Source organism: Macrotis lagotis, chromosome 1 (genome assembly GCF_037893015.1).
Source record: "Macrotis lagotis isolate mMagLag1 chromosome 1, bilby.v1.9.chrom.fasta, whole genome shotgun sequence".
Classification (NCBI taxonomy): Eukaryota; Metazoa; Chordata; class Mammalia; order Peramelemorphia; family Peramelidae; genus Macrotis; species Macrotis lagotis.
Window position 1 is genome coordinate 715,612,501 of NC_133658.1, and position 10,281 is coordinate 715,622,781.

General features: G+C 36.4%; 1 pseudogene; it reads left to right on the plus strand.

Annotated features, from left to right (window-relative positions):
• The first annotated feature begins 1,550 nt into the window (after positions 1 to 1,550).
• On the plus strand, positions 1,551 to 2,454 carry LOC141523615 (14-3-3 protein epsilon pseudogene; annotated as a pseudogene).
• The last annotated feature ends 7,827 nt before the right edge of the window (positions 2,455 to 10,281 follow it).

A 10,281-nucleotide genomic window follows, 5' to 3' on the forward strand; every position in this document is an offset into this window, starting at 1 on the left:
TGGAAGAAATTTCTGACAATTAAAACTTTTCAAAAATGGATTGGAATGTCTCAGGAAAGACTAATTTCTTCATAATTGGCAATAATGTAAAGACTGTAAGGCTATTTATGCAGAGTGTGATAGAAAAGTTTTGCACTTCAGGAATGGTTTGGACATTGAGGTCTCTAAAGCCCCTACAATTATTTTAACTTTTATCTTGTTTCTACCCGGAGGTATAGATAACTTCAATGTCTAAGCTCATCATTTAGCATTGAAGTATCAGATAAAGCTCCACTAGAATCATATAAGGTAGCCAAAATTCTGTGGGGATGCTGTGGGAAATTACTTGCTTGGAGCAATCACTCATTTTATAGTGCCACATACCTATCCATGGATGTATGGATATATATACTTTCTGGTTCATTGATTACCATCTTGTTTTTACATAGCATGTCTAGGTTCTAGAAGAAGACCACTTATACAGTTATACTCACTCAAATTCACTGGTTTATTTTTCTGTCCATGACATCAGGAATGTGATGCCATGACCAGCAGATGAATAGGATTTGAGTGGGGGAATGCTATGCTAACTCATCAATCTCACTTTCTCCTCCCAAGCCATCTGGATCCAGTGGCCAGATTTGAATCAGGGTGACTCAAGATGGCCCTGGATGTGAGACAATCGAGGTTAAGTGTCTTGACCAAGATCACATAGCTAGTAAGTGGCAAGTTTCTGAAAACGAATTCAAACTCAGCACCTTCTGATTCCAAGGCCAATGCTCTATCCACTGGGCCACCTGATTCTAAATGTACTTAGAGCAATCCTGTCAAAGAAAAATCTATTTTTTCTACTTTCCACTCTAGCACTTGAACCCCCTGCCAATCAATATCTATTTATACAACTAGTTATTTACAATAATGAAACTTTAGGGGCAGCTAGGTGGCACAATGGATAGAGCACCAGCCCTGGAGTCAGGAGGACCTGAGTTCAAATCCAACCTCAAACACTTAACAATTATGTAGTTGTGTGATCTTGGGCAAGTTACTTAACCCCATTGTCTTAAATATTTTTTAAATTAAATTTTAAAATTTTAACATAATAATTTACTTAATATTAAAAAAGAAATCATAGAAATATTACAGGTTCTCATATGGTAAAAATTTGCACAACCAACAAATGTTACAAACTTCAATCCTAGTAGAACTTGGGTTTTACTGTCCTACCAAATGTCCTTAAGTATCCATGTGGGATAGTGGTCATATAATCAAGAAAACTACCAAGGAGACATATGAGTGAGGAAAACTCATGCAATCAGGGATTTTAAAATTCTGTAAATTTCAGTTCAAATAATTTGATTAATGTAATAAGAAAATCATTTTCCCATATGTAATAACTTATTGAATGCAAAATTCAACAGCAGATATCTCAGAATACTCAAACAGTAAGTACTTAAGTACTTAAGGGATTGAAAACCTCTTAGGAATGTGATTAGGGAGGGAGAGGCTGACAAGAGAGTCAGAGCCGACCATATGCCGCCATCCCTCGCGCAGACCCTGCGGGAGACGCCGCTATGGAAAATCGGGCGGATCTGGTGTACCAGGCGAAACTGGCCGAGCAGGCCGAGCGATAGGATGAAATGGTGGAATCAATGAAGAAAGTGGCAGGAATGGAGGTGGAGTTGACAGTTGATGAAAGAAACCTACTGTCAGTGGCATATAAAAATGTGATTGGAGCCCCAAGAGTGTCCTGGCGGATCAGCAGCAGCATTGAACAGAAAGAAGAAAACAAGGGAGGAGAAGACAAACTAAAAATGATTCGAGAATATCGGCAAATGGTTGAAACTGAACTAAAATTAATCTGTTGTGACATTCTGGACGTACTGGACAAACACCTCATTCCAGCAGCAAACACTGGCGAGTCCAAGGTTTTCCTATTATAAAATGAAAGAGGACTACCACAGGTATCTGGCTGAATTTGCCACAGGAAATGACAGGAAGGAGGCTGCAGAGAATAGCCTGGTGGCTTATAAAAGCTGCTAGTGATATCGCAATGACAGAACTTCTGCCAACGCACCCCATCCGCTTAGGTCTTGCTCTCAACTTTTCCGTATTCTACTATGAAATTCTTAATTTCCCCGACCGTGCCTGCAGGTTGGCAAAAGCAGGTTTTGATGATGCAATTGCAGAGCAGGATACGCTGAGTGAAGAAAGCTATAAGGACTGGACACATCATGCAGTTGTAACGTGATAACCTGACACTATGGACTTCAGATTTGCAGGGTGATGGTGAAGAACAGAATAAAGAAGCGCTGCAGGATGTGGAAGATGAAAACCAGTGAGAGAGACATCAAAGCCAACAAGAGAATCCATCTCTGACCACGCCACTCCTCCCCGTCCTTCTCCCCGAAAATTCCCCATTGTCACTGAGAACCACCAAATCTGACTTTTACATTTGGTCTCAGAATTTAGGTTCCTGCCCTGTTGGGTTTTTTTTTTTTAAGTTTTCAAAGTTCTTAAAGGCAAGAGTGAATTTCTGTGGATTTTACTGGTCCCAGCTTTTAGGTTCTTTAAGACACTAATAGGACTGCATAGAGACTTTTTCAGCATTACTACTGTATTGTCTCCGTGCCAGATGTGGCAAAATAACCATTAGAAATGGATATTACATTGGAATGCCATTACACTTCTAGGTGAAGCAAGAGGATAGGAGAGAGGTTTATCGCACTGTAGGGCGCATGTGGTGGCATTTTTCCTTTTTATAATTGTTTAAACCGAATTTTATACCAATGTTTAAAATTAATTGGGTGTTTAGCTTGAAGTTACAGGTTGTGTTGGAACGTTTATTGTAGTGGTTTTGCTGTAAAAAGTGTTTCCAAACTGTGCTGAAATGGTGCTGGTAACAGCCCAACAATCCGTGGCTCCTCATTCTTGCCGACTTTGACCTTCCCTCACAGCAGGTTAGCATTGAAGGTGATATTGAAAAGCCTGCATGCGTGTTCAATTCTTTGGTTTTTCTCCTTCCCTCTTCCCCTTCTCTCCCTTTATTCCCTGCCCTCCTTAGCTCGCTCAACCTCTTTCATTCAGTATGTGTAACTTGAAGCTAATTTGTACTACTGGATATATGACTGGAGCCACAGATACAGAATCTGTATTGTTCTTACTGAAACACAGCATGGAATTAACATTAAACTTAAATAAAACAAACCTAAATTTTTTAAAAAAAGGAATGTGATTAGTCTTAACTCAGCAATAAATCTTTTTTTCTTTTTTATTACATAAATACTTTATTCGTTTTACAATTACGTAAATGATAGTTTCTACTGATCTTTTTTTTACAAGATTTTGAGTTTTAAAATATTTTCTCCTACACTCCCTTTCTTCCTTCCTACCACTAACAGAAGGCAATCTGATATTGGCTTTTCATTTGCATGCATGATAAGCATAAATCAAAATTTAATCGAATACAAAAGGAAGAAAGAAAACATTATAGATAGCAAAATCACATAATCTATAAAACAACTTTTAAAAATTGAAGATAATAAGCTTTGATCTTTGTTTAAACTGCACAGTTTCTTCTCTGTATACAGATGGTATTCTTTCTCACAGATCCCCTACAATTTTTTCCTGATTATTGCACTGATGGAATGAGCAGTCCATCAAAGTTGATCATCACCCCATGTTGTTGTTAGAGTGTATAATGTTCTTTGGGTTCTTCTTATCTTGCTCAGCATCAATTCATCCAAGTCTTTCCAGGCTTTTCTGAAATTTTGTCACTCATGATTTATTATGGAACAATAGTGCCTATCACATGCACATACCACAATTTGTTCAGCCATTCCCCAATTGATGGGTATACCCTTAATGTCCAATTCTTTATCTTTACAAAAAGAGCTGTTATGAATATTTCTGAACAGGTGGGATTTTTACCATTTTTCTTGATTTCTTCAGGATGCATAACCAGTAATTGTATTGCTGGATCAAAACTGTATGCACTGTTTTATTGCCCTTTGGGCATCAGCAACAAATCTTAAAGATATAATATACATTATATCTACAGCAAACACAAAATGCCCAAAGAAATAGTACAAGGCTAGAATTTAACTTCTATAGGTTCCTTGATAGAAAATATTTAAAGATCTGGGAGGTTTCAGATATCATATAGTCTATCTAGCCCATAGTTTTAATGGATAAAGAAAATGAGCCCCAGAGAGTTTATGACTTAGACAGTTTCATAGCTATTGTTAATATTGTTCACAGCTACAAATTTCTTCTACTTTGAAAAATACCTTTTAAGCATGGAGGTCTCAAAAAGTAGATGATAGATAGACAGACAGACAGACAGATAGATAAATAAATAGATAGACAGATAGACAAACAGATTAATAGACAAACAGATGACAGACAGATAGATAGATAGATAGATAGATAGATAGATAGATAGATAGATAGATAGATAGAAAGGTAGATAGAGAGAGAAAGACAAGCAGACAGACTAGATGGGATGGAGGGATGGATGGATGGATGGATGGATGGATGGATGGATATACAAACACAAGAAATTAAAATGGTCCCTGTGCTCATTCTAATAATGGAAAACAGTATGTCAAGAAGTGAGGTGATGGCTTGATTCCAGTAAAGATATGAAGAAAAATCACCTATCAGACACTAGGGTAGGCATAGGAAAATTTTGCAGTTTCTAGTAGGAGAATGTAAGGAGAAGGGACTAAATAGAATAGTGTAATGATTTGAAGCTGGGGGCCAAGAAGTTCACCAATTATTCCAGTTCTCTATTTTGGTTTGAAAAGAAAGGTCAGAGGCTTATACATGCAAAAGTTATACATATTAGTGAGATTCTTCCTGATAGAGCTCATTCTCCATCCATTTTCCAAATAGATTTAGTATTTCACCATCTTATTCAATTTATATAAAATAGAGAAGAAACCAAATGAAATATCTGTTTCCAGGAAGTCTACTCTCCCTTCTGGAATTTATATGACTTGCTTTCATGTAAGGGCAAATCTCTTCTATGTAAGTAATAGACATATATCTGGTAGTAATAACCCACATTTATATGATATCTTAAAATTATGAAATACTTTCATGCTCAATTCATACTTTGCTGTTGTTCAGTAATTTCAGTCATGTCTGTCTCTTGATGACCCTGTTTGGGGGTTGTTTGGCAAAGGTACTGGAGTAGTTTTGTATTACTTTCTCCAGTTCATTTTACCAAGGAGTAAACTGAGGGAAAGGGGGTTAAGGGACTTTTCCGGGATCATAAAACTAGTATAAATTTGAGGTCAGAAATGAACTCAGTAAGATGAGTCTTCCTGACTACCTACTTCACTGACCAGGATTCCTACTTTATCATCAAAGAAACTGAGGTTCAGAAACTTATTTATAGTCAATGATACTAAATTTCAGGAGTGAGATTTGAACCTAGAACAAAAGAGTGAACTATCTATTATTCAAAACTGTCTCTCAGTTGTCTAATAAGAAAAAAAAATCAGAAACAGCTAAAAATTTCAAAAAAATGAGTCTTCCTAAGTAGATGTTGTTGAAACCTGTCTGGTGTTCTTTTGAGTTAATGCCAAGTTTCTTACAGTCACTGTTGAAAGCATTGACAAAGTTCAAGGTCAAGAGTACCCCAGGTCTTCCATGTTAACCTGAATATTTACAATTGTGTCTAAAGTGCATCATCATACTATCCACACTTTTCATTTAAATTTCTGAAATTCTAATATTTGAATTCATATGAAAATGAACCTAAAGGTGGTATTTCAGACTAACATGACTAAATCACAAAACGGATCACTCATATTTCAGCAACTTTAATATATCTGCAAAGCTATTCAGCATCTGAGAATGGAGGATTATATTTTGTAGGGATTCTGGCAGTCATTGCTGTGATTGCAATAAATTCCCACCATAATGAGTGCAAATGCCCACAAATGGTGCTATGTTACAGTTTAGGCAAACCCTAGCATTTAAGCTGGTTTGGAAAAGGAAAGGGGTTTAGGGATTTTGGTAAAGTCTAAAAGGCTCTAAGGGATTGATGTAATAAGCCTCAGGAAGATTGAGGTCATGGATCTAATTGCATAGAGTTAAGTGAACACCTACACATATACTGGCTGAAGATTTTCAACTGGTAATGAAAACTGTCACCAAGTATTATTTCTCAGACCACACACTATCTGATGACAAGTGGATGACTTCAGAACAAGAATGTTGAATCAGGATACAGACACATGGTAATGAACCACTAATTTTAAAAACAAGTTAAAATTCTAAAAAATGAAGTATAAATATCTCTATGCCAAAAGTATAAGTAGAGTTACAATTCAAAGATTTTTGCCTATGCTTGGGGACCCTGAGAATGAAAGCTGTCAAAGAACCCAGCCTAGCAGTTAGAGTGTTAACACTTCTCTACTTACAGCTGAACCGAATTTAACCAGAGATATAGGATGGAGGGTTACCAGAGACTGACTAGCAAATTTCTACCAAACATACAATTTTTGAATTGCAATATTCAATTCTACTATTTGAATTTTATAGTCATTCACCTTACTTAGAGTTAATTACTCAAAAAGCTATAATCAGCAAGGAAAACATACAAAATGCAAGAGGCCATTTTAGCATCAGAATAAAGAAAAGAGTCAATAATATCTGCTTCTTTTCTTCTATATTTAAATGTTTCCCCAGAATTTCCTGGACTGCAGAAGAGTCATAGAATTGTTATAATTACATAGGTTGGTGGAAAAAATCTTAATGATTTAATTTTTTACTTCATTGTTTTTTCCCTCCTAAATTTCCTGCTATGCAATGATCTATGACAGATATTTAATTTCTCACTGTCACTATTACTCTGGCACTATCTCTCTCTCTTATATCTATTCATAGATATGTCATATTATTTCATGAAGAACTCAAGTAATGTTGTTATCCTAACCCCATTTGACAAATATCATTTAAGAAAGGATTTCTAAAAATGAGGTCCTCAAAGGAGGTCCTATAAAATTGAAACATGATAGAAGAACTTTAACTCTATCAAATATGCAGTGGGAAAGTGGCAAGAGATATTTCTACATGTTTAAGTCCTGCTTTGGAGAAGAAGTGTGAAGACAGAAAATACAATCTCAAATAATGACTTATGACCTGGAGGCTCCTAAGAAGAAAAAAACAGAAGCTAAGAAAAGAACTACTAAGAAGAGCACAAACTCCAGGACAGAGACTGTAGACTAGAAGACTAGAAGAGAGTCTTGTACATGACAGTATTACAAGTCAAATCAGTAGGTATTTATTAAGTGCTTAATTTGTCCCAAGCACTGTACTAAGATACAAAGAAAGGCAAAAAAATTTAGTCCCTGCCCTCACCTTTTAATTGTGGAGTCTCAAGTCAAGAAGCATTTACTAAATGCCTGTGCTGTGTTAACTGTTAGGAATATGAACAAAGATGAAAATCAGTCTCTGTTCTCAAGAAATTGCTCACAGTCCAGTAAGGGAACAATATGCAGATAACTATGTTCAGTGTGATGAAGAGGTATCTGAGATAATCTCAGAAGAAATGAGTTAAGATTCAAGAGGATAGGGGCAGCTAGGTGGTGCGGTGGATAGAGCACCAGTCCTGCAGTCAGGAGTACCTGAGAACAAATCTGACCTCAGACACTTAATAACTACCCAGGTGTGTGGCCTTGGGCAAGCCACTTAACCCCATTACCTTGTAAAAATAAGATTCAAGAGAATAAGGAAAATCTTCTTGAACGAAGTGGGACTTCAACTGATGCTTGAAAGAAGCCAAAGTAAACAACTAGGTGGAGTATGGTATGTATGCATGTATATGTTTATCTAGGTACATATACGTACATGTACACGTACAGAAGGGTTGATAGATAGATGATGTATAGAAATATCTTATACTTATATAGTATATACACAGATTACAGGGAACGCATTATGATCAGGGAAGAAATTAGCAGCTTAGGAATAGATTTTGCGGAGGAAATGGGATTTAAGTTGAGTCTTCAAAGAAATAGAAACTAATAGATGAAGGTGAGAGGGCAGAATATTATAGGAATGGGAAGTAGCTTCTGTAAAGATCCAGAGACAGAACCTGAATATCATATATTAGGAACAGCAAATAGGAGAGTGTAGTTAATGCATAAGGCAAATAAGAGTGAAAATGTTACTTTGGCAGCTTACTAAAGGAAGGGTTAGAATAGGGAGAGAATTGAGGAAGGAAAAATAATCAGGTAATTGTAATGATCCAAGAAAAAAGTGATCAGAGTTTGTACTATATTATAGAATCCATGTGAGGAAATGATTTTAAGAGAGATATTATGAAGATAAAATAATAAAAATTAATAGCAATAATAATAATGACTAACACATATAATGCTTACTATGTACCAAAAATCCCATATTAAACACATAATAAATATCTCATTTTATCTTCACAAAAAACTCTAGAAGGTAATTCTTAATATCGTTTCCATTTTATGGATTAGGAAACTCCAGCAAACTAAGTAAGTAACTTGTCCAGGGAACATAACTAATTGTCTAAGGATGGATTTGTAGTCAGATCATTCTGACCCCAGGTCTAGTACTCTGTCCATTTTGTCTCTAAGCTGCTTCCATCTCTGGACTCCAAACATTTTAACTGACTGTTTCCTATTCCAGGAATGTTCTTCCTCCTAAATTCTGCCCCTGTAGTCACTAAATTGTCTCAGGTTTCAAATAATAAACAAACAAAAAAATAGATCCTGAATAAAGACTTGTTAATTTAACTCAACTTTTGAACAGGGGTTTAGTATGATTAGAGCTTTGCAGTAGAAAAATTATCCTGGCAATGATTTAAAATAGGAGAAAAAACAAGAGAAAGCAACCAAATAAGAACTGACAGTAATCCAAATAAGAGAAAATAAAGGCCTGAACCATATTGTTGGGAGGAAAAATGCAAAGGAGAACATATATGACACTGGAAGAATTTTGGAAGGGAGGCAAAGAAACTTCAAAAATTTCAATTCTGGATTATGAGGAGAATGGAATTGTAAATTATTACAAAGGTAATAGTGAAGATATGAAGAAGGGAAAATGTTAGATTTTTAGAATTTACTGAATTGTACATGTAAATGAGACATCTGAATAGAAATGTCGTATAAACAAATTAAAAATTTAGACCTAGAGAACCAGCAGAATCAGCTTGAAAATGTAGTTCAGAGAGAAGATAATTGAAATCTAAAATGCTAGGTGTCATAGTTTAGACCAAGTAGGCCCTACCTTCTGCACTAATTACCAGATTTGGGTTTGCACCAAACCTGGTAATTCATGAAATAGCTGGTTAACACTGATATACCTGGGCACCAGTTCCTGTGATGCCTCTTTTAGACTCTATGAATATTGGAACTGAAATGCCTGGACATGAAACTGTCTGGTTGTTTCTGTCAATATCTACTGTTAAATACAGTTTGCTTAGTCCCAGCATGGAGAGAAAAGGTGATAGAAGACTTCTTGTCAAGAGGGAAACCAGGTACAGTTTTAAACTCTCCTGGCTCCCCCCCACCAAGTGTTTGCACTTTGCCCCAAGACTCAGGTGTCTCTGCAAATCTCCCACCAGCACTGAGTGTGGATTAAGTTGACTAATTGCATAGCCTAAAGTCCCAGACCACATTGTGTGGGCACAGCCCAAATCCTACCCCCCCCCAACCTCCCCTCTCCCCAGGTCTAGGGAGTGGGCCACTAATCAACCTCATAAACAATCCAGAGAAAGCTTCTGGCATCCCCCGCAGTCCAACCTACTGAGTAACCCCCCTGGTATAGACAAGGTCACTAGGGAACTCAACAACAAAGGTCTGTGATCCCCCACACAAGACACTAGGGAAAGCACTCAAAATGAAGAAAGGCCAGTTCAAAGTGGAGGGGGGTCATTGAATGTTACCTTGAATTCAAGGATCATAACTCAGAGAGGACTGGAGCTTCAGAGGAGAATATGCCCAAAAATACTTCTTAGAAGAGATCAGAAAGGAGGTTAAATTCAAATGGAAAAATTGGGAAAAGAAAGGCAGGAGAAAATTAAAATCTTACAACAAGAAAGCAAATTATTTGAAAATACAATCAGACAAGTGCAAAAAGAAAATGCTTCTCTCAAAAACACAATTTGGCAAAGAGAAAAACCTTCAAAAATAGAATTGACCAACTGGAAAAGGAAGTACAAAAGATAAATAAAGAAAACTCTTATCTAAAAAATATGATTGGAATTTGTGGAAACTAATGACTTCATGAAACTCTATGAATCTGTTAAACAAAAAG